Source organism: Pseudopipra pipra, chromosome 6 (genome assembly GCF_036250125.1).
Source record: "Pseudopipra pipra isolate bDixPip1 chromosome 6, bDixPip1.hap1, whole genome shotgun sequence".
Taxonomy (NCBI): domain Eukaryota; kingdom Metazoa; phylum Chordata; class Aves; order Passeriformes; family Pipridae; genus Pseudopipra; species Pseudopipra pipra.
In genome coordinates, this window is record NC_087554.1 from 11,281,955 (window position 1) to 11,307,844 (window position 25,890).

The 25,890-nt window shown below is 42.1% G+C and overlaps 1 long non-coding RNA gene across 1 annotated transcript; it reads left to right on the top strand.

The window, feature by feature from the left end:
- LOC135415523 (uncharacterized) lies at positions 1-25,835 on the top strand. Its single transcript, XR_010431170.1, has 3 exons — positions 1-137; positions 5,780-6,018; positions 22,843-25,835. It is a non-coding gene; the product is annotated as an uncharacterized LOC135415523 (long non-coding RNA).
- Positions 25,836-25,890: the final 55 nt, after the last annotated feature.

A 25,890-nucleotide genomic window follows, 5' to 3' on the forward strand; every position in this document is an offset into this window, starting at 1 on the left:
ATTTCAACAAGGGGAAGTGCAGGATTCTGCACCTGGGATGGGGCAACCCTGGATGTACAGCCAGCCTGGGGAATGAGAGGCTGGAGAGGAGTGCTGCAGAAAGGGACCTGGGGGTCCTGGTCAATGGCAAGTTGAAGGTGAGTCAGCAGTGCCCTGGCAGCCAGGAGGGCCAACCCTGTCCTGGGGGAATCAGGCAAAGCATCACCTGGGGTCACCAGGGATCACCTGGGGTCATCCAGCAGTCAGCCAGGAGTCATTTGAGGTCATCTTGGAGTCATGCACAGGTCACCTAGAGTCATTCAGGAGTCACCTGGTATCATCCAAGAGTCATTTGGGGACACATGAGGTCATCCAGGAGTCATTTGGGGTCACCTTAGGTCATCCAGGGGTCCCCTGGGGTCATCAAGGTCTCATTTGGAGTCATCCAGGAGTCACCTGGGGTCATATTAGGTCATTCAGGGGTCACCTGAGGTCATCCAGGAGTCACCTGAGGTCATCCAGGAGTCATTTGGGATCACCTGGGGTCATGCAGGGGTTGCTTGGGGTCACCTTAGGCCATCCAGGGGTCACCTGGGATCGTCCAGGAGTCACTTGAGGTCACTTGGGGTCATCTGGGAGTCATTCAGGAGTCATTTGGGGTCACCTGAGGTCATCCAGGGGTCACCTGAGGTCATCTAGAGTTCACCTGGGAGTCATCCAGGGGTCACCTGGGGTCACTTGGGGTCATTCACAGGTCACCTGGGGTCATTCAGGCATCATCCAGGAGTCATTTGGGTCACCTGGGGTCATCCAGGAGTCATTTGGGGTCACCTGGGATCACTCAGTGTCATTCGCAGGTCACCTGGGGTCATTCAAGGGTCACCTGAGGTCACCCAGGAGTCATTTAGGGTCACCTGAGGTCATCTAGGGGTCACCTGAGGTCATCCAGGAGTCATTTGGGGTCACTTGAGGTCATCTAGGGTTCACCTGGCAGTCATCCAGGGGTCACCTGCAGTCACTTGGGGTCATTCACAAGTCACCTGAGGTCATCCAGGAGTCATTTGGGGTCACATTAGGTCATCTAGGGAGTCATTCAGGAGTCATTTGGGGTCACCTGGGGTCATCCACGGGTCACTTGGGGTCACCTTAGGTCATCCAGGGGTCACCTGGGGTCATCCAGGAGTCATTTGAGATCACCTGAGATCATCCGGGGCCACCTGGAAGTCATTCAGGAGTCATTTGGGGTCATCTGGAGTCACTCGGGGTCACCTGAGGTCATCCAGGGGTAACCTTAGGTCATCCAGGGGTAACCTGGGGTCATCTTTGGTCACCCAGGTGAGTTTTAGGGTATCTCTGGTGATGTGGACGTAAGTTTTGTGGGGGTTTGAAGAAGGTGGATGGGGTTGGGGGGGAGGGGCTTCTTGGCTGTCCCGTGTGAGTGGGCGTGGCCTGTGAGCTCCTCCAGGTGAGAGGGTGTGGCCTTTGGGCCAATCCAGGTGGATCTCAGGGGATCTCAGGTGAGGGGATTGTCCTGCTCTGCTCTGCACTGGGGTGGCCTCACCCAGAATATTGTGGCACTTTTGGGCACCACAATATAAAAAAGACATGAAGCCATTAGGGAGTGTCCAAAGGAGGGCTGTGAAGATGGTGAAGGACCTTGAGGGGAAGCCTTGTGAGGAGCAGCTGAGGGCACTTGGTCTGTGCAGCCGGAGAAGAGGAGACTGAAGGGAGACCTCACTGCAGTTACAACTTCCTTGTGAGGGGAAGAGGAGGGGCAGGCACTGATCTCTGCTCTGTGGTGACCAGTGACAGGACCAAGGGAATGACCTGAAGTTGTGTCAGGGCAGGTTTAGGTTGGAATTTTAGAAAAAGGTTCTGGCCCCAGAGAGTGGCTGGGTACTGGAACAGGCTCCTCAGGGCAGTGGTCACAGCACCAAGCCTGACAGAGTTCCAGAAGCATTGGGACAACACTCTCAGGCCCATGGTGTGACTCTTGGGGGTGGTCCTATGCAGGGACAGGAGCTGGACTCAAAGATCCTCATAGGTCCCTTCCAGCTTGGCACAGTCTGTGATTGTGTGGTTCTGTGAAAAGTTACTCACCCACAGTGACTGCCAATGCAACACAACTCTGAATGGTATTTACTTTTCAAAACTCTTGCAGGCTTGGGAAATGCTGTATTTAAAAAGCCAACGGAGCCATCTAGTGTTTAACTTTAAAATTTGCAGTTCTATGTGTTTTGGACTTCTGTGTGCAGGAGCAAGATCCAGGTGCAATCTTAACAGTAAGAGAGGGAAAGCAGCTCATGGAGTTTCATATTAATCCCTGACAGCTCTTGATCCTTACAAACAATACAGTTATTGTGCTGGAATTAAGAGTGTTAAACTGTAAGTGAAGATTTCTATTAGTTCATTAGAGACACTCAAGATGAAAAAAAAGATTTTTCTGGTATTTATCCTTCATATTCTCATTTTCAGTTATACGCTCTTGTTTCTGCTCGGCATTTCAATCCTCCCCATGCCTGTGCTGCTTTGTCACCTGCTGCTTCAGGGCATGGACTTGATCACTTGGTTTCTGTGGGTTGACTTTTCCTTCTGTGAACTGTCCTTTTGGCAGTCTGGCCTCTCACATGCTCTGGAGTTGGTCAGAAATCTGTGAAGAGGCCACATCAAACGTTTCCTACTTTTTTCCTCAAAATTCAGCACCAAACTTCAGTGGCTGTCATCTCCCTCCCCAGCAGTCAGCATGCAGGCAGGCACAGGAGACATGCACATGGGTTGCAGTAGGTTTGTTCCTCATCATTTCTCATGCTGAGCTCAGATATAACTGCTCCACATTTGTCACCCACAGTCATTTCCCCCTGTTACATGTTCATGTTGTCATTTCCTGCATCTGCAGACAACTTTTAGAGAAAAAGAAACATGATTTTTATGGTTATTTTTTAAATATTTGGGCTGGCTTTGTTCTCCTAATGTAGCCTTGGAAGGTGAGTGCAAATGAAATGACCACAAACAGGCAAACCAGAATTTTGCAGCTCTATGGATTAAAAAAGGGGGGTCAAAGCAGAGCTGGGACCATGACTGAGCCAACCCAACCTTCTGCTGGCACGGGAGGTGCAGGATGGAGGACAGAAGGAAAAGCCACTGATGTTTCTGAGGCAAAGCACCTCTTCCTGGGTCCATGTCAGAAGTCACTGTCCCAGAATCATTCTACTTTTTTTCCTTTTTGTCTTTTTTTTTTTTTTTTTCCTGTCCAAGTCTGGTCTAACCATATGGATTACCCAGACAGCATGCAGTGAATCACTTAAATCCCAGTGTCTGCCTAGCCATCCAGCATATGTGTAAATTCAAAGGTAGGGCAGGCTCTGGGGGACAAGAACTGGTCTGACCTAACTTTAGATGTTTGAAAGACAGTTGACTAAATCTAAGCTGATGTTCTAAAATTCTTTGTAGTCCATCAGTTGAAGCAAACAGTGTAAAAAAAATAGTTTATTTTGGTCTCTGCATGGGTGCCTAAGGATGCTGGAGTCAATCCCACATGGCCAGCAAGAATTACTGAAAATCAGTTGCTTACCAGGAATCTCAGAGTGAGTCAGAATTATCTGAGTTCTTTTGGAAGCTACTTCTGGATGGCCATTTTAGACAGGAGGGACTATGATTCTAAGAATCATTTAACAGCTGGACTCCTTTAAGGAGTTGCCCAGTGTGGTCAAGAAAGAAAACTGAGTGAGTCTTGTGCTTTATAAACCTGTTTTGGTTATCATTGGTGGTTCTTCTGCCCACTATATATTTAAAGGTTTTTAAAACATTGGGAGTTTTGTCAGTGGTAATATTGCCAAAAGTGAAAATTAAGGTTCTGATAATATCACAGAGCATTGCTGCTGTGTTATGTTTACTGAATCCCTTCAAAGGGACTATCGTATTATCACCGTGACCTCAAAAAAATGTTAGTCTTGTTTAATCATTAGAACAAAGAGCTGGAGGCCAGAAAGATCATAATACAACCATTAAGGACAGAGGAGAGCCAACAATGTGGTTCATAGAAAACAGAGACCACAAAAGACCTATCTGAGTCTGTGGAGTGTTTCCATTTTCCCCAGCTGATGTACTGCACAAACCCATCATAAATCCAGTTTCTCCAGAAGTGAAGTTTTCATTAAAGCAGATCCTGTGCCAAGCTGTCCTGTTCACAAAGCTTTTGTCCACATGAGGAAATGGATGGGTACATGGCATAAGCTACTTCTGAGCTATTCTAAAAGCTGCAACTAGTTATTTAAGAGCAACTATTGTGGAATAGCTTATGCTACACTGGTTACACCCATCACTTTCCCTGGAGAGAAGAAAATCCATTGCAATATTCTAAATATGAACTCATTGTAAACCTTTGCAGCATTTTCTTCAGGACCTCACAAACAGGCAACTTGAAATAATATTCTGAATGACATCAGTTGTCCTCGACCAGTTAACTCTAAAGTCTAATGGCATGACTTGGAATGCTTAGCAAAACTTTGATTGGAGGCAATTAGAAATAAGCATGAGAAGAAAGAGGAATTATTACAGGGAGGAAAACTCCAAGGGAAGGGAAGAGAAAGACAGAGAAGCAAATGGAATTAATGAATAGCAACAGAAGGAAAACTGTAAAGAAAATCCAAGTGCAGAAATAACAGTGGAAGTCAAGATGGGAATGTTTCCTCAACTTCATGGTTGTAAGCCTGAGTCAGCTCCCACAGCACAAAGGGACAGGATTCCTCTAGAGTTTAGTGCCTGGGCCCCACTGGTACCAGTGTGCCTTGTGCTGCTCATGAAGTGCCTGAATTCAGGCAAGCAGTCACTCAGCGTGGCATTTGGCCTTCTCTGCAGAATGACTTTTCACATCCCCAGTGCCAAGACAGTATTTTCTCCACTGCATGCCCATGTTTGTTCTGCCAGCCTTTTCATTGCTTGCTTCTTTTACTCACAGTATGTCCAAGCCTGACTCTGGGACATTTCAATCTGAGTGTCTTTTCAAAGAACTGGGTGTTTTTTATGTGTTTTGAACAGGACAGAGCAACTTGCTGTTTGCTTCCATCCCAATGGTAGAGACTTCTTTCTCCCTAGCAGACTTAAATACCATGACAGATTGAAGGAAAAGGAGCTGATAAAAGGTTACCTTGATCAAAAAATGTAATCATGGTTGTGATATTTGAGGGAATGTAATCTACATAATGGAAATTTTGTGCCCGGTTTTTAATGTTTAGGTGTGTTTTCAGTACCTGTGCGTGAATGTGCACCCACATCTGCTAAGAAAGCTTTTCTGTCTGAGATTAGGAATGAAAGGGAGTCCTTTGTTTGAAATCTTATGGTTTGACCAAGCAGGGAAGTTGGATGAACGTTTTACTCCAAATGTTTCTGCAGGGGAATGAAACTTCAGTGAGAAACCAAAGAAGCCAAGTGGTGTAAATGGATATATAAAGTGGAAAAGTCTCAAGCACATAAAAGTACTGGAGAGAGAGATGGAAGGACTTCATATAAGGTGGAACCAAAAACAGGGGATAGGATGTGTGAATTAGCTGCAGGAAGTGAGACCTGAGCAAGTGAGCTGGGCAGGACTTTGGCTGGAGCTTTCAGAGCAGGGTTCTGGGTAACTCCAGACAACGTGGCATCTACATATAACAAGTCATTTAGGATGTGTCAGAAAAATACACACTGTGTCTCTTAGGTTATCCAGGGAATCCATGTTTTAAAAACCCATGCAATGTGTGTATATTTTCCACCTTGGATACTCCCTGAGGTGTAAAATGTAATTTCAACTGTTGCTTTGCAGGAAGTGCCTTGAGGTTCCCTTGGGATTCTGAAAAACTGGAAACAGATCAGTTGTTGGGCCTGTATTTGGGAAGGGGATCAGAGCACCTGAGCCCAGGAAATGTGTGATGGTGAGGACTGATGGAAGAGGTGATGCTGTAGGCTCCTAAGAAAAGCCTGGTACCGCTGGTGGTGTGAAATCCAGCTCAGCGGTTTGGGGAGCACACATCGGTGCAGTTTGGACAGATCTGAGGACCAAAGGTGAGTAGAGGAGTTCACAAACAATTTCTTTGTGTGAAGTTATCACAGCATAAAGACATTCTGGTATCTTTAATGTTGCAGGAAGAGGGAAAAATGAGAACCAAAGGCAGTAGGGGGAAACCAGCCCATGCAAATGAAAAGCTGCACGTGCTTTTTAACAGTGTGAATGATCATAAGTGTCAATTAAGTTGCTGTTTTCTACCTCTTGGTGTTCTCACTTCAAAGCAGTGTAATTTTCTGGAAGCAGTGCTTTGGCTGAACAGAGTTGTGGATCTCAGCATAGTAGTAAATGGGTAAATTGTAATTGCCTTGACAAACAGAGGTCAAGCTAAGAGAGCTATTGTTTCATCCTGGCCTGAAATTCTCTCAATCTGTGAAATTTCTTAGACAGTTTTGACTTCCTCATCCTAGATTTCATATTGCTTCTTTCTGCATGCAGTTTAATGTTTTAAATTTGTGCCTGAAGGCCAGAGGTGCCTTTTTTTTCTTGTTCTTTAAACACTAACTGAAGGCTGAAAACATCCCTGTTTTTCCAAATCTGGAAAAACTCAGAATGGTCATATTACCAAGGGGAGAGAGGGGGGAAAAAAAAAAAAAAAGAAGGAATACTGTGTACCCAACAAAACAGAGGCAAGAATGCAAGAATGCAGGAATGTAAATGTGTTACAGGCTGTTATTAGGATTTTGGATGCAAAAATAAAACTTAGAAAAGACTGAAGATTTGAAAAGACATAATACAAACCAATTTATTTCGACTAGAAATTGCCTTCCCTAGATTGCTAAGGTGACAGAAAAAAAAATATGAAAGGAAGGTAATTGTATTTGTTTTAAGTCTGGCAGTTTCCACTGAAATGCCTGTCTCTCTATAATAGTTTTTCTGAAGAAGTGCCTTGGGGAATTACTAGAAAAATGATCTTTATGGAGTGTTCATGGCCATCTGAACTACCCACCCATCCAGTATAAATGTGTTCTGGCAAAACAAGTGTTTGTGTTGCCATGGCCTTTCCCGTGATGTTATTTTCTTAAGCAAAAGCATTTTTCTAGCTGAGATCTTAACAAGGACACAGGCAGGGCGCCATGATTCAGTCCTTGAAGAGAAAAATAATGATTTGGAGGGAATGGTGAAGGAAAGAGATGGTCTCAGAGGGGGTGGAACAGAGGACTTAGATATCTGGTGACTCTTTTGCCCAAGAGAAACAGTGATTCCTTCCACTGATCACTCCAGCTCTGCGGGAGAGTAGCACGGCCTCTACCAGCCCTCCAAAAACACTGATGAGCCCAATGCTAAGATTCTCCTGAGGTATCCTCAGCACAGGGAAAATCTCTCTTAAAAATAGCAGCTCAACTGTTATTTGCTGAGCAAATCATGTGCCTCAGATCCGGGCTTCCAAAATTCAGGTGGTAGGGCCCTGTGCTGTGCTCAGGTACAGGGATTCTGCACACAAATGTGTTCCTGAGATCTGTGTGGGTCCATATGATGTATCTCCAAGATTTTAACTGTTCTGTGTGCTGGTTTGGGGATTTTTTTCTTCTGTTGTCCTGCAAAATCACTTCAGGAAGGTCCTGCCTAAGGGTTTCACATTGGTTTCTGTTCTCCGGTGAACACTTCTGCAAACGAAAATGATTGTGAATTTTACATTGTGTATGGATTTATACTCCAGTTTTAAGTTAATATCAAAGTGTTGTATCATAAAAACTAGTGAGCTGGTCTCATTAGCTTTGAACAATATTATTATATAGATAGTGTACATCACAGTGACTAAAGCAAAACTAAGCTTACATGAAGTGCATAAGGACAAGGCAGGTATTGAGTCACCCTTTCTCTGCATATCTTCCCAAATTCCAGTAATCATCACCGTGTGAGGCAGAGGTCATATCTGAATCCTTCTGCTTCCCATCCACCATGGGGCCACTCCTTTCTAAAGGAATAAAACACAAAAAATGAACAACAGCAGCACCAAAGGCTGGGCCTTAGATCTCATAGAGTTTTGATGAGATTTGGGCATTTTCCTTCCTTCAGCTCCTGTGAGACACCTCTCTCAAGCTGCTTTCATACCTGTGTAGCTCCACAGGTCACGTCAGGACATTGATCTCACCAGAGAAAATAAATGGGATAAGGTCCATGAGTGCTAAATGTAGGTCCAAATCCAAATCTATTTGTAGGAGAGAACACATTGCAAAAAAACCCAAGTAAATAAAAATAACAAGGAAAATAAAAATAGAATAGGCCTCTAAAAATAGAGCAGGCAGGGTCATCTTATCCCCCCCAAATTAATTTTCTTTGCAACACAAACCACACTGTGGGAGGATGAGCAGTTCCCCTTCTGTTTGAAGCAACCCAGTTCACATCTCACTGACACCTGAACACACAACACCATTTTAGCAAACAGATCAAGCACAGAACTATGGCAAAACAAACAAAGCAACATAGATCATCTTATTTGAAATTAAATACAATTAATTAGCATGAAGCTAAGACAGCAAATAGCAGTCGATATAAGTAACAAAATATGCTAGGACTTGGCTCCAAAAAATGTGTGATGTGTTCTCCTAACTACTGAGACCCATTTAATCTCATGTTCCTGCATTGAAATTACTTTTAGAAATCCCAGGAACTGAGCTCTGCTCCATCCTCTGAGAAACAATTCCTCAGCCTATCACCTCACAGTCCTTTACCTGCCATCTCACTGATCTTGCTGAAGCATCTTCAATAACTCATACTTGTCACCTCTCATATTCATACTCACTGGAAAAAAAATCACAAGATACCTAATCTAAAGCTAAAAATCCACAGAAAGAACCTGAGCTAAATCCAGCTTGCTTTGTGAACTAATTCCAGTGAAATTAAAGAGCTACTTAGGGGAGGGAAGCCAACTTACAGTATTACGTAACACCAGACATATCTTTGATTTTTTTAATATGACCTTTTGAAATTAGATTAGAAAGAAAATTCCAAATTAAAATTGAATCAGTTAAGTCTCTGGCTTTTGCAGTTGAGGAGGGACATGTCTGATGCATGAAGCAATACTGGAACTGCATATTGTGGGATGTATCTGGCTCATGGTCCTAAGGGGATTTAGTTATCACGGTGTGGTGTAGGCAGTTTCAAGCTCCATTCAGCAAGAAAAGATTTAACCTGGATAGTGATTCTGGAACAGAGGGAAAGGGGGTGAGCTGTAGGGGATGACAAGGCTGCCAGGAGAGCAGCAAAGATCACTCAGAACGTAACATCACTTAAAGGGAGGCGTTCCTAAGCTGATGCTGACAGGAATTCAGAGAAGCGGGCAAACCAAGACAGGGATCTAGAAGCTGGAGATAGGGCTCTAAATTGAGTAACTGGTGTTTATCTTCTGCCACAAACAGTGACAGGAATTTATAGGTGTACCTCAGTTGTCAGAATTCCCCCATGTTGCTTGTAAGAACTCTGGAGGGATGGTCTGTTCACATGCACTTCCCCTCTAGAAGTTTACAGCCCCTAGAGCAGTAAGTGCCCAATGCAGGTAGTGTTCTCTACTTCAGCTACAGGTGAGGGTATTAGCAAGAGCTGCTTCTGGTTTCATCTTTGAGAGGATCAATCTTCGATTTGAGACTGCTGAGGGAGTGGATATGCTTTCAATTCAGCCATTCCTACTACTGAAACCATAAACCACATGGCTGGGGTGGACCAGGCTCAATGACTTCAACATCTGAATAGAAAAAAAAAGAGATGCATTTGTATGTGTTAGGAAAATTGAGTTAAAATAACTTCATGAACAGTGAAAGCAGTAAAATAGTCCACCTTCACAAAATGCTGAAGAACACAATGTAATTAGAGTTTACTTCCAATTAGGTACTTTTTTATTTTGCAAATTAATAGTACATTTAATTAATGTGGAATTATTTGGAATGACATGTTTTACTGAGGAAATAATGATGGATTTCTGAATGTTAGATATGAGTTATGTGGTTCCTATGATAAAATATTTTTAGCTGCTTAGCATATGGAAGCACTTAGAATTGTCCCAGTTTTTTTACTGGAAAATAATTTACTTCATGAAATACTTTAAAACTATTCTTATATAATTTGTTGGGAACTCACTGGGCTTTTATTAAGCTGGAATGTTAATCAAGCACACACATTGCCTAATCATAGAATCATCAAGGTTGGAAGAGACCCTTACTTTCCAGGAAGTGCCTGGACATCACTTGCTGATAGGAAGCAGAGAATAAATCTTTTAGTTTTCCTTTGTACACAGCCTTTGGTTTTGCTTTATTAAACTGCCTTTTTCTTGATCCATGAGTTCTTTTCCATCTTATTTTCTCCTCCTCTGTTCTGCTGAGGAGCGATAGAGCCTGGCTGCCAGATAAGGTCAACCCCCTTCACTATCTCAGAGATGTTACAGAGATGTTGTGATGAACTTTATTCAGGTTGGGTGCATTTTTATACCTATAAAGATTGTGATAAGGCCCAGAAATGGAGGTGTACTCTTTTCCAAATTCTGTGCTTTTTCTCTGTGTCTGAAGGACTAAACAAGGTTCAGTTGTTGATCAGAAGTTGGAGGAGCTACCAGAATATGCTCCTCTAATACTTATGAATTACATGATTTCAAGTATCATGTTGCCAGCTTTTGAAACGGTGCTGAGGTATGTAAATCTCTGGTATGATCCAGAAATTACCTACACTGTGAATCTAACCAGTTACTGTGAAGGAGGACAACCTTAGAACACTGTGGCCCCTCACTGATGTTACTCAGAAGATGTTTGTGAATCTGAGAATGCGGATCCCAGATCTCCAGTGGATGGTGGATGGTCACCTGCACTGACAGTGTGCTTGGGGTGAAATCTTGGCTCCATGCAAATCAGTGCAAGCTTGCAGTAGCTGCTTAGTAGTAAGAACATACAGCTGAATGGAAGGGGTGTTTCTCTGTGTTTTGTAGTTGTTTTTGATCTGAGGCAAATTAGCCATCAAGGTGTTACCAGCTCTGTAAAACAACGACCCCTCTTGTTCTGCTCTCTGGGATTTCCTGTAATTGCATGAATGAAACCCAAAGAAAACAGGCTCTGTATCTTGGAACCTTCGGAAGGGGAACTGAGGCCAGTGAAAGTGTCTGCTCCTTTCAGGAGGTTGTGATGTGGTTGCTAGTCTTGGAGATGGGTTTGAGTTCACACACTATCTCAGAGACAGCAATTATAAAATTAAGCCACTCGAGGTCATGTCAGCGTTGCCAGGCACTAGACAGCCGAGCTTCTTGGTGCTGGGCCGTTCTGCAGAGCCTGCCTTGGGAGATATCCCAAGGATGCCCACTGAATAGGAAAGGAGCACTCAGCCAAGAAAAGCAGGAAAAAGTGTTCTTTAGAAGTGGGGGAAGGGATGCTGTTTGTTTTCTGATTTTAAGCTTTAGGAGTCCAAGAAAGGGAACCAAAAAAATTAAAGAGTAGGAGGACTGAACAGGAGGGGCGGAGAGTAAAAGTATCTTTTTACAACAAGAATGGCCAGAGCAAACCACTGTTTAAACCTTGGAACTTCATTATTCTTGATCCAGCTGGCAGACTGTTGGAAGAGTCCTCCTGACTCCTGGGTATCCACACAAGTTTGGAGAAATGCAGGTTTTCCCATTTCCACGCTTGCAAGAGCAACAATTTCATTACCGGAAACACCCACGAGGGGAAAGCTGCATATCTGAAACTCTGTCCTAGAGTAAGGACAGAGAGAGCTCTGTTGCTGTTTCAGGAGCCCAGATGGGACATCCAGTCCATGGCCAAGAGGAGTGTGTCAGTGTTGTTGTTGAAGACAGTTAACTGACTGCATTGTGCCTGTGCTCACAAAGATTCCCTCAAAGTACCACATTAGTCAAAGCCTCTGCTGTAATGTACCAGTTAGACTTCCAAAGGTTAACTGCTCTCTGCCACAAGAGACTGGTTTCTGTCTCCTCGTTTCCTGCAGAGTTCCAGAAGTAGGACACAAGCCTGTCACTGGAGCCACAGGAGGTGGGTGGTTTGTCTTGCCTGGCAGCCCCTGAAAACCCACGTCTTCCCTGATACTTTTTTTCCTGACTGTTTGAAAACATGTCACTGGAAGGTGCTTGCAGGCACTAGACATTTCTCTCTACTGTTTCAGTAAAAGTGTCCATCATGGCAAAATGTAATGAGACAAACTGTGATGCTGCCTAAAGAAGGAGTGTCAGCCAGGGGCTTTTTCCAGTGGCCAGTGGCAGTGGGAGCAGACTTTACAGTTCTCAAGGTGAAGTGGAGGGTTTGCATCTTCCCTGGCACAGCAGATCCAGGCTTAAGTGTTCCTTGAGACTGCCATGAGACCAGGGAGTGCTTCTCTTTATTATCTGTATTCTTTTCAGTGCCTTCTAGTAACCAAAAAGACAGGCAAGGGGTCCATCAAATGGTATATGAAGGACAAAAGAGAAATATGGGTCAGAAAAGGGTACTTTTCTGATGGAAAACTGAAGATTGTGGGACATAAACTGAGCTTGATTTTGTTAATTGTAAGTTCAGCAGCATAAACCACAAGCCTATGACTTTTTAAAATAATACTCTCTGTTGTAATATAAAACAGTCTTTATGAACTCTCTTACTACTTTGTGTTTCAAGACATTTTGAATTTAAAAGTCTGCTGTCCAAGCAAGGACATATCTGCATGCACCAGCTCTTTAACCACGTGCATGTACAATTTTTTTAAGAATTGTACATAGAGGGAAAATAACCAAAGTAATAAAAACAGACAGTCCTGAAACCTTAATACAACAGGTTCTAGCTTGATGCATTTCCCATTTTCTTAAACTTCCAACCAGCCTTTTCCAAAGCTAAACAGTAACACATAAACACTGCCATACACATGCAGATTTCATTTAGAATTTTCAAAGGTCAGTTCAGAGTAACTATGTACTTTGGAAATCCATTTAGGGGCACAGATACTATTCTTGGACAGTAAACAAGTGAAGATGGACATTTATGCCTCTAGCTGAACATTCCACGAACTTACAGAGAAGTCCACACCTAAATACATTTAATATTAAATATTGTGGTATTCTTGGATTCTATGTGTTCTATATATTTTATAACTTCTTGGATACATTTATTTAATTCTTGTTATCTTGGCTCAGGCACCAGGGATTGCTCCTTGGAGAAGATGTCTTAATTCATGAAGGTGCAGCTGCTCTGTGTCCACTTGGCTCACATGTTCCCCAGAGTATCCTTGTTTCCTGTTCTCACCTTAGTATAATTCGTGGTAACTATTTCCTTGCCCAGTGAGTTCCATTGCTTTACAAAATGAGTGTCAGGTACACAGTAGTACGAGAAACAATAAACAAACAATCTGTCTCCAAGCCCAGGAGGAGTAAGGTTTTGCTAAAAGAGGTAATTTATCTTAACAAGTCAGGGAGAGAAACATCCCCACAAGCTCATCATATCAGCTGTGCCATCATACCACCTCAGCTTTCTAATTCTGTAATTTCTGAACTATTTAGCTGCATTGAAGACTGTTACCTCAATTCCTGGGTTATCTGTGAAGCCACATTCTTCAAAGGTGGCGGTGAGTCAAGAAAGTAATTATAATTTAGCATTTGGAAAGTTGGCATACACTTTTATGTCAGCTTCCCTTTTTAGCTAAATGCTGTTTCAAAACTCTTCCAAGTTAGACATGGGTGAAAACAACTCAAAGGTTGGAGGAGCTTCTCAGACAGGAATCAGCAGAAACAAAAATCCTACTCTACCTCTGCACAGTACAAGCAATATCTAAATAGTCCAGGCATTTTCACAACAGTTGGAGTTGCAGAAAATCTGTACTGAACACAGACCATAATCTTTGTAATGGCATTTAAAATTCGCTGAGCACGTTGGCAGTTAGCCAGTTGTCTGACAATATTACAGGAAAGGGGTTAGGTCAGAATGACCTAGACACATCCAGGAAAACCATCTCAAGGCATTCTGCTTGGGATGATAATTGTGAAACCTACAGCAAGGAGTGGATCATGTCATAGCAGGGAACTGAGGACAGAACACCTGGGCCTAGGAGTGCTGCAAACAGGCAGAAGTGTTGATACTCTTGTCAGTGCTGCCACTGAGAAAGAGCCCTGAAAGGCTGAATGCTGTGTAAGTGGAAAGGCCTGGCAGCCTGTGTCTGGAACCAGAGTTGCTTACTGGCTCAGGACAATTCTGTCAGGCAGCATCTCAGGGGACCAGTGTGGGCTTTTGGGCTCAGTGGGAAATGCTGTGGTTCCAAAGTGCTGTATCCCTTTCAGACTGGGAAAGAGCAGCTGTGAGCAGTATGACTGAGAAGTTGCTACCAGACTGTGCTGAACTCTAAAGCTCTAAAGCTCTAAAGCTCTAAAGCTATGCCATGGCCTCAAAACTGCAGTTTGGTATGGTTCCACCCCACCTATTTGGGGGACAAAAGCCCTCTGATGTTTTTATTTTCCCCTCTCATTTCTGTGACACTAAATGTTTGAGAGAAGTCCCAAGAAATCCAGAACAAAACACTGAATGTGTCATGATAAGCAAAAATATTTCTCTCCTCATCTTGATTCTGAGGCTGTGAGCTAAATCATTATGTTTGCTTTCCTTTGCCATCCACTTCCAACACACAAGTAAAGCAACAAGTCTTCTGTTGCACTGTGTCTGAGGTAGCTGTGATCACCATGCTGGCTGACAGCAATTGGTATTTGCTTTGATCAGATTTAAATGGGAAAGGTAAAAGCTGGAAAACTTGTGAGTTGAGATAAAGACAGTTTAATAGGGGAAGCAAAAGCTGTGCTCACAAGCAAAGCAAAACAAGGAATGAATTCACCACTTCCCATGGGCAGGCAGGTGTTCAGCCCTCCCCAGGAGAGCAGGGACCCATCACATCTAACAGTGACTTGGGAAGACAAACAGTGTCACTCCAAACATCCCCCTCTTCCTCCTTTCTTCCCCCTACTTTATATGCTGAGCATGATGTCATATGGTCTGGGATATCCTTTGGTCAGTTTGGGTCACCTGTCCTGGATGTGTCTCCTCCCAACCTCCCCCATATGTGTCTCCTCCCCCACAGCCTCCTCACCAGCAGGGCAGCACAAAAAGCAGAAGAGGCCTTGGCTCTGTGCAAGCACAGCTCAGCAATAACAAAAACATCTCTACATTATCAGCCCTGTGTTCAGCACAAATCCAAAACACGGCCCCACACCAGCCACTGTGAGGAGAACAAACCAGCACACATACTCTCTAGGCTCTTGTCCTCTAATTGTGCATCAGTGATTCTACTAGTAGGACACGGAAAGTTTATTCTGTCCATTGGGCATTTGTGTGAAAGCCAAAGATATTTACCATTTTTTCTGAAGTTTCCTTTCTCCAGCACTTCACTGGAGCACTTTCTTGAGCATGCACACTGTGGCCAGAGACCTGTAGAACGGGGATTAGAAAATACTGAAACAGGGGGAAGGACTAGGGAGCACAGTGTGCAATTCCTCAGGTGTGGGTTTTAGTCAGGGCACTGGGATCAGTAGAAAATGCCTAATAAACTCTTTAATTATGGTGTGATTTAACAATGTCTTGGAGTACCTTCAGCGGGCTGTGGCCATCCTTGTTAAGTTGGTTCCTTATGGAACCAGCAGGAAGCTCTCACCCTTGTGAAGCATCAGCGCTGTGTTGTGCTGCTTCAGCTGGGTGGGGGCCAGTCAGCCACTCACTGGCTACTGACATTTGATGAGATTGGAGTCAGAGGCCTCAGAACAAGATGATGTCCTTGTTTTGTAACCCCTCTAAAGACTTTAAGGTGATTTGAAATCTAGCAAAATAGTTTTCAGAGGACGCCTTGCAGTTTCTTAGGGTGTTACGTGTTTTCACTTAAAAAAAACTTGAAATAGGTGCCAGGAAAACTAAAATAAAGAACTTGAAAATCAGATTAAATAGATACCAGTAAATTTTCCAGGACTCTTCAATCCTTCATTTTCTAACTTATTCATACAAATGCTTCACAAGAAGGAGGTCAGTACTAACAAGAAAGTTATAGTGTTTGGGTCTTGTTCAATTTTAATTAATGCTGTGTTATTTCATCACTGTTTTTAATAAACCACTGATAAAACTAAAGATGTACTTGCTTTAACATCCTCCTTGAGATGATGCCAAACTCATGTTAAGTATGTACAAAGATTTTATAACTAAGGATACATATGCATCATTTTATGTATGCTATCATTTGACAGCATTGTCATAAAACGCTATTTTTAGTGCCACTGTTGTCTCCTTTAATCATTTTAGAGTTTGTTATTCTGGCAGATGCGAAACTTGCCTGAAAATACACAGAGAACCACAAAAATTGTAGGTTCCAAATGACTACAAGAACTGCGAGATGTCATGATTAATCCAGATTTACAGCATGAATGTTAGCTTTTTCATTGTTCCCTAGTATAGGACCACGCAAAGAAAATAAACTTATTATGCTGGTGTCAGACGTTTTGACAGCTTGGTAGACATTGCATTCCTATTTTCTTTCCTGTCTCATGTGGCATTACTGTCTTCCATACCATTTAGTAGTTGCATAATTGTTCCCTTTCAAGCATACAAACAATGAGGTCAACTTGAGTCATGTCAAATAACTGGAGCAAATACCACATATGAAACCATTTAAGATAACAAGTCATGTGATCACATATATTACCTCTCGCCTGGATTTTTTGGATCATACTAGAAGTGTGTTAGAATACACAAAAGCAACAGAGCTTACCAACTGACTATGATAAGCAAATGTTGAGCACTTTATTGCAAAGTATTTAAGACAGACAAGCTGGAATTGAAAGTTACCTTCCTCTAAATCATTATGCTTCTTTACACTGACCTTTTCAAGGCAAAATCTGTTTTCCTGCACAAAGAAAAATATGACAGGGATGAAGGTTTAATTTTATTCTAGTGGTTTTAATAACATGTAGCTATGTTACATTTTAAAGCTGCCTAATTATCAGATGTAACATCTGGGATACAGTATCTATCAGACTGTGTTTTATCCAAACTGGGCACAGATACAAAAAAGTGTTATTTGTATTTATTAACTGGAACATACAGAGAAAGGTCAACACTTTCCCTATTCATCCTTCATCAGCAGAGAGGCTGGTGAAAAAGCAGGGTAAAAATAAAACTCCCTAATCAACAAAAACTTGTGCCTTCAAAAATATGCAAGACACATGAAAGCAAAGAATAAGGTTCTTACCCGTGCATTTTTTCTTTCATTGAATGTCATTCAGTTCAGTTTTGCTCATAGAGCACATCACAGACCTCTGCTGTTCTCAACTGAAGCCAAAAGAAGTGGTTTCTCTCTTGCTACAGTGGTTGACAAGAAGAAAGCATTAAAACACTATTCATAAACAAGTTGCCATTAAGAGAAAGCAGAACATGGTTAAAGCAGTTCCTATTAACATGTTTTATTCCACTCTGAAGTACTTTTGAAGTAATTAAACTGGTGAGTTGCTTCTATAACCCTCCCAAGTGTTTGTGATAGTAGTAACCATTATTGACTCTTCAATGCAAGTTGTTCTGCCTCTTGTCCAGAGATTTTGTGTTTCTCTTTTGCTACCTACACTGCAGGGCCTCACAGAGAAAAGGCAACTTTCTTCTGACCTTTTTGTACTAGAGAGTTTTGAGCTGCTGCTAGAGGGTGTGTGGACAGAGAGATGGAACAATCCTGAGATTCTTCTCTTTCTGCCTTTTTTTTTTTTTTGACTTGCTAATGCCATCTACCTCCACGGCCTCTCAGGACAAAGAATTCCAGGAATCCACTAACAGCTGTGTAAAAAAAAAAATCATTTCTTTTATCAGTTTTAAACCATTTCCCTGCTACTTTCAGTGAGTGACCCCCTCCCCCAGCTGTAATATTACAAGATTTGATGAATGATACTTCTGCATTCACCTTACCAACCACCTTAATGATTCTCAGTAACCTTCCCAATGATGTCCAACACGCTGATTTCTTGCTGCTGCTGGACACTGAGTTGCATATCTGATTTGGCCTACAACACCTGTTCTTTCTAAAAGAACTGGGCTTTTCCGGTCCCTTTCTCCATCATAGATATTTTTTTTTCTCCAGTCTCATGTACTTTGAGTACATGAGAGCTGCCAGAGTTAAAAAGCAATCTAATTTAGCAACTGGTAGCTTCAAACTGCTGTGTTTTTAACCAGAAAGCAGAATGGAATCCTAACTGGAAACCAAAACTGGATCTGGAAAAGAATTTGAAAGACCATTTTGAAACCCTTTCCGAATGTACATATATATACAATTTACTGTTTCAAAATATGAATTTGACTGAGATCTGACATCCCCTGGCAAGTATTTGACTGTCAGATCAGGAGATCTGACATCCCCTGGCAGGTATTTGTGCAGTAGAAGGGCTGTTTAGACTAGGTTTTGCACAAGCCTTTGTTTCCAGACTGGAGGAAGGGTGCCCTGGCTGCTCAGTGCTGTTCTTTAGGTTCTCACTGGGCTTGTTCACGTAGGGACCTCCTCCAGGGATCTCCAGTAAACAGCCTTTAATGGAAGAGGGCTGACAGCAACTTTGATTTCTGTCTTCCTGGTCTTTCAGCTGTATGGTTATTACTGATGGTGTATAGATGGCAGGCCTAAATCTCTCGTGCCTGTGCCTCACTGGACAGGTGTGTTTTCATGTCTGTGTTTCTGGGCTTCCATGGTCAATATGTGAGTGCATTCATCTCTTGAGTAGTGGTGGTTCACCCTGTTCATCAGTCCTGTCTCCCACTCCTCTCCCTGAACTGGCAGTAGTTAATTGTGATGCTCCACTGTATTTGCAGCCTTAGGCCGAGGCAAATAGTTTTTCTGGCCTGGGAGCAGGACTGATGCCTGTCCTGAGGCAAGGAAGCAAAGATGTGGGCTGAAGTGATCTCCTGGCTGAAGGTCCATGCTCCAGGTGCGCCCCTACAACCATTCCTACAACATTTCCATTCTCCTGTTTGTAACTGTAAACTGGGTGAGCTGAATGAAGCAACTAGGGAGTCACTGTATATCCAGCAGAGAGCAAATTTAACCAGCACTGATTCCAAACCAGATGTAAATAAAAATATACCATTTCAACTACTTGTTTTAAACCTGCTTTGAGTAAAAGGCTGAATGTTGTATGTCAGCATCATATACAATATAATTTTTGAAGAATCTCTGTAGTCATAGAGATGAAAAGAGATACATTGATGGAAGGCCATTTTTCAATGCCTGGTTGAGTTACTCAGCAGGATTAAAAATAAAATTTAAAAATCCCTCACATAAGCCAAGAAATCTTTACAATCTTTTACAAGTCATCTCTGTCTTTAGCTTCCTCAGGTAGAATCTAAAGCAGTCTTTCATACCAGATATACTGCTTTCTCCTTGTGTGAGTATCACTGGATTATGTGTTATAATGAAAGTATTTTGCAGTACATCATTTATTAAAATAAGAATCCTTGTATTATACTGTGTATAACACGCAATTATGTAGAGTGATTTCAATCCAGCACAAAAATTATATTTTTTTTTTTAGAAAATAATCTCTTCTATTTTTAACAGAGGAACAACTTCAGTTCTGTGATCACAGAAGCTGACAGCTCACACCTAACTACTGAGATGGTGTGTTGTTTATGCCTTAGGGAGATGGGAGAAGCAGTTCAGTCTGACTCAGCACACTGTTCTGATTCCTGCCTTTTAAAGAGCTCTGTGTCTAGAAATGAAGAGCATGTGCACGTCTCTCTGATCATGAGTTCTCATGAAAAGGCAACAGTGGTCTTTTCTACCTTCAGCCTTCTTTACTCATCAGTAAATAGGTCATTCCTGTAACACAGGAGCCAATGTTCCCCTTTGATCCCTTCATGTAATACCTTGAAAACAGTATTTTCTCAAAAAACGCTGCTGTGTTCAGTGTTCTCTTGGTAGCCCACAGTGGCAAAAGTGGTATCAGGACAGAAGCATCCAGGCATCCATTGGGCAAAGTGTAACCCCTGGGCTTACTCAGAACAACAGAAACAACAGAATAGCTCCTTTCTTCATCTCCTTGAAATAAGTAAATGTATTGTGCTGTTCCTGCTTTTTCTGAGTAAAGCTCAGGAGGAATGAAAAATGTCAGTATCTGCCTTACTCAGCATATTGAGTAACCAGCCCAGGCCAGCTATAAAGTGCTTTTAAAGCCAGGCCTCCCCCCGATTCTGGCAGCAGCGCCTGCCACTGGCATCCAGCTCTCATTTTAGAGAGTGATTTGTTTGTCTTCAGGAGGCAGCAGATGGCAGCAAAGTTGTACAGATGCGCCAGACCAGTTGAAGAAGAAAAATATCTTCGTGCACACGCTCTAACAACATTCCATGGAAAAATCGTCTCATTTGTTTCTGTCTGTCTTGCAGTGTGGTTAAGACAATAAATCAGGTTTAATGGCCCTCATGCACTTGTAACGTGAGGGGTTGTTTTTCCCCCATTACCAGGAGTTAATGAAACCAGGTTGGGGTGAGAGGATGTGAATTATCGTTCAGCAAATCGTCACTGTAGGACTCACTTCTTTGTGCAAATCTTTTTGTATCCTTCATTAAACTGATTGCTTCATGCAAATATTATCACAAAGTGCTAGTGTGTGCACCCTGAGCGATGCAGGAGCTTTGACTGCCAGTCTCTGCTGTGAGCTATGTAACCACTCACTCTGATTCGGGTTGTCTGGACACATCCTTTTCCGGTGCTCCAAAACAGGTACTGAGACTTTTTTTGAGACATAAAGAGAAGAAAGAGAGGAGGAAGGAAATGCTACTGTATAAAGTCTTGATGTTTAAAACACTTCACAAAGTCCTACTGCATTAAATAAAAAATTGAAGTCTGGGTTTTGGACAAGAACACTGGAAGTTTCTGGGATTCCATCCCTACTCACGAACACATTTAGTGACGCACTTGACACATGTATGTTTGTTGAAGCTGTCATTGCCAGCAGCACCACATCCACTTAAGAGCAGCAGCAATAAGCATACATTGCTGAACTCACTTCAAATTGAACTGAGAGTCTGGATTTGGGTTGCTTCTTTTTGACACTGATCCCATCCCTTACTTCTATCTTTTGGTAGTTTCTTCAGTGTTCAAAACCAGAAATTGTGAGAATAAGTGAAGTATAAAGCAAAATTTAGAATACAATCTTTTGGTATAAAAATAGACATGTTTTTGAAAGAAGGCTGGGGCTTAGATTTTCTTCCTGCTGAAGTCAGTAGAAGTTTTGTTTCAATTAGATGGGATCAGTTTCAGGCCTGGGATTTGGTGTTGAGATTCCTATCTGGCTCACCAGTTCATCACACCAGAATGCCTGATGTCTGTAGGCAGTAAGGAGAATAATGATATATGCCAGTTGCATATTTTTCATGTTGTTTATCAATAAAGGGCCAGACTATGAATGTGTTCCTTATGCAGAATGAGATGCAGAGCTGCACAGCCTCGGGAAAAAAATGACTTAGAAAAAGTGATTTAAAAATCCATCACTTTTTCCTTGTCTCCAAAGAGAACAAACTTACTTTACAAGGTGCAGCTGTCTTCTCCCAGTGTGCAGCCTCAGATCTGAGATCCAGGGCCCTCATACACAGGCAGGGAAGTGTGGTGGCCCAGATCTGAGAGTCTGCTGCTTTCTAGCAGGGAGTCACAACAGACTTGGGTCACGTAAGGGGAAGTGAGGAACCCACACGCCCTCCTGTCCTCTGCTGTGACAGTGCTGGGATGAATTGCACGGTGCCCTTTTAGTCTTTGAGTGATTCAGTCTCGTGGTAACCCCCGTTACAGCACCCACCTATTAAAAGGACAATAAGCATGTTTGTTTGATGAACTGCTTGGTTTGCTCCTGAACTAACAGATAAGATCCGGTTTGTTTGTTCTGCCGTTTCTGCCAATACTACTGGACATCAGAGATTAAGACCCAGACACTTGTTTGTTTATTTTTACACCATGCAAAGTATGAAGAAAATATAAACCTTTTTATAATTGATGGAAAAGTTGCGTGTAATTCACGAGAAGTGACAATTGACTGAAAGTATTGGAAAAATATTTATTTTGCAAACCTATTCTGAGAGTCGGAATTTATTACAAAATATGTGCCTTCAGTGGGGTTGATCTGTCCTGTCTTTGGAAAACCCCAGGATTTTGTAAGTGGATGGGAGAGTCGAGGAGGTCTAGTTAAATGTTTTGTAAAAGTTATCACAGAATCAAAAAAAGTCAAAAGATTTCATTTGGCCTCCTCATTGCTGTTGCATCTGCAAGGAATGTTGCAAGCAAAACACTCCAGTCTTATCAAATCATTAACATTGATTCTAGTCTTAATGGGACCATTTGTTTTTCATTTGGAGACATTATCAAGCATTTTGACTGGTGTATACAGCTTGTAGTAAAAAGGCTTTTACACAGCAAAGTTCTTTACCTCATGAAAAAATTATGCTCCTTCTCCTCATGAAGGATACATGGCCTCGCTCCAAAGAATTAAGTATTTTAAAATTAAAACAATTTCAAAGCTGACACAAATTATTTGGTGAAAAGTAAACAACTGTTCTTTAAAAAACATTTGGATAATAAAAGCAAACTCTTGTGAACACAGCAAACAAATTTTAGTTAGGCATAAGTGGATTAGTTATTGGTTGTACTCAGTCATGCTGGAATTTTTCCTCCTGATGCCTGTGTGCTCTACACTACTCAAGTATGATGTGAGATAATATGAAACGGTGTATTGACGGCACAAGGAAACTATTTGGATGGCTGTCTGGAGTTGCCATTATTGGCTTTAATTATGACTTGCTGTCCTTTGGGTACTAAATGAGCCAGAAAAGGCTTCATATGTGCCAAAGTATTCATTAGTATTCCCCTTTCTGTCGTTGTACTTGCAGAAAAAGTTTTAGTCTGGCACCTGACTGCAGTTCTTCTTAGCATGGACCAAGATGCTTTGCAGATTTTGATAATCATCTAAAAGCACACCAGCGTCTCTACTTTTTGGATACAGTAGAAGTTGTTCCTAGGTAACAGTGGCACAACTCTGACCACTTTCTGATGTAACTGGAGAACAAACACTTTTCGCAGTCATCCAGTGACATGGCTACTTAAAGTCAGTCTTGTGGTACCAACTGGAGAAATAAAAGTAATTCCTTGTTTCCCTCTTCCAGGTTAGGGGACCTGCATACCTGCATTAGGCTTTTTGGGAAAGTTCTTGTATATCATCATTTTAGGCCCCTTGCCACAGTTCCGTATAGACTTAATAATGAACCCACAAAAATCTTTCTGAAATAAAAATAGCCTTTGGAATCCATTTTGGTAATGACAAATTGTCTATAGTGAAGTAGTTTTTTCTCTGCCGTGGAGTGTCTCTTGGGTAGGTACAGAACAAAATAATCCCTCATAAAGAATATTCCATGAACTCTTCTGACACTTTGCTGTGGAGGCTCTGCTGAGTATGGTGACCACTCCTTTGGCATCCACTCTTGAACAGACCAGTGGACAAGGATGAATTCCTGCTTCAATACATATTTACCTTTGCAAAACTTAATTTTAATTTAGAACCTTGTTTGAACCGAACTTCAAGTCGTAGTTTTAGCACCCTTTGAAATACTGTCCTGTGGGACACCAGACTGTTCTTAGAAATCAATATTTTAACTAAGGTGGTGTATAAACAGATGCTCCTCATTTTGGAGGCATTTGGTGACATCTTCCACTTCTCATCTGTCACATTAGAGCATAAACTGGCCTTGACTTAAGCACATGGCTCTTCTTGAACTTCTATGACTATAGGAGGATGCTTACTTTCGTGGGCTGTTTCACAGCCTTGTTCTCCTTGAAACCTGAGATCCTCACACATTTCAGAGATTTTTATCTAGTTCATGTAGGGATTTCAACTACTGTTTGAGCATTCCTACCCAGTATTTGCTTTGTGGGGTGTTTGTAGTGAAAAGATGCTTAGCCAGAGATCTTCAGTGTCATCCCCTGCTTGGGCAGGAGGAAGAGCTTGCACCTGGACAGCTTGCACCTGGGGCTGGTGCGGAAATGGATGAGAAGGAAGAATGCTGTCTCGATATATTTTAGCCCTTATAAACCCATGGCCTGAAACCTGGAACTCAGTTGTGATATGGGGTTAGCTGCACAATGGGAAGGAGTCCCTGCCTGCCTGCTCTGTCATCCTCCCCCTCCTTACCTAGCCTAGGTTAGCCAAAATACTCTGCTATGCTGTTTCTGGGGTTTCCTTTCTTTCTTTCAAAGAATGTACAGAGGCACAGGGCTCCTCACTACTTTCTGGCAGTGTTGCTCTTTATATTTCTGAAACATAGTTTCAAAGACTGGTGGGGGGAATGGAGGGAATTAAAACACAAATCTTTCTTTTCTTTAATTGCTGTTTATTGCAACTGCAGAGTTTTGCTTCTCCCTACAAGCGCGGCAGGTGGTGCTCTTGGTCCTTCCAAACACAAGCAGCACTTCCTAAACTCCAGTCAAGTCAGAATTGTGCCATCCTGCACCAGCTGGCTGGTTTTAGCCCTGTCACATAAGGGCAGGATCTTTCAGCTTTGGGTGAAGTGTTTTCTACCAGCGAAGGGGAAAGAAGAGAAGAAAAGGTACTTTAAGTAAGGACTGGATGTTGGCAGTAGATGAAGAAAAGATCAATACAAACAAAAGTAACTAGTTGGCAAGTCCATCCTTAATTACCACACTATAGCCCAATCCAGCATTCTGTCCCAAATTTAGATGTGTAACCCATAAGAAAAACATTGTAGCTATTAAATTGAATGATTCTGTTGAGGTCCTTTCCGTTGTGCTGTTGTGCTTTAAGTAGCATCCTGCTCTCACCTACACATTGTAATTTTGCTACTGCAGGCACCCCAAAACTTGTAACAGCAACTCTTCCAGTGTCAAGGTGTTCCAGGATTTTAGAGTAGCCACTTGCTTGTTTCTCAGCTGGCAGCCATACTCTGAAGATCATGCATTTGCTGTGACCCCTTACATCTTACAAAATCTGGATCAGAAAGGCCATCACCAGTAGAGAGGTAAATTCTCTTCCAGCTGTTAACAAAGAGATGGTAATTAAAATTGGCAAGTGTCATTATACTTGCTTTTTATTTCTTTTAATAACATTTCAAGTGGAAAACGTGCCTCTCAAGATTTCGAAATTCTTAGCTGAAAATGTTTAGGAAAGTAACTAAAAATAGGCAATTCTGAGCAGAACTTCAAAGGTTGGGGAGAAAAATTAAGAATACATGCCAGGTATGTAGTCACTCCATCCTTACCCAAGCTTTTTTGCAGCAGTCTTCCTGGAAAGGCATCATTGCCAGTTCTTTCAAATTTTTCTTGTAAATATATGTTCCTGAGGCATTTAGTATTAGGTGAAAAAAAAAAAAAAAAGTAAATTCCCACTTCATTTATTCTAGCAGCATTTAGTTCTGCTGTTCCCCAGTCCTCTTCTGTGTATGTTAACTGTGCTCGGAGATATGGTAAAATAGGGGAAATTGTATGGGTCACCCAAGAAGTTATTTAAATACACTTGTTTTTAGGTTTGTTTTGTTGGAGTGCAAGGAGTATGTACCAATAGATGGTGCTGGTGGTGCATTAATTAGGTTCAGTTTCACATTTGTTTTCTGGTCTGTGGTTGGAATTTGTTTAAAAAAAAAAAGAGAGAACAAAACGAAACCCGAAAAAAAAAAAAAAAAGAAAAAAGAACAAAACAACAAAATCCCCAACGCTAAGTTTTTATCCGAAATGTTCTCCCTGCACTGAACCGGTCACCGTTTAACTTTAACCTGAACTGTGGCCCAGGAAATCCTTCAACATAAATAACCTTGGAAGCTGCCATGACCATTTTTGGAACGTGCTCCCTCAATAAATCTGTTACTTTGTTGTGCAATGTTGAAGTGTGCAGTTGTTTCTCTGATTAATTAGGGCAAAAAATAAACTTGCAC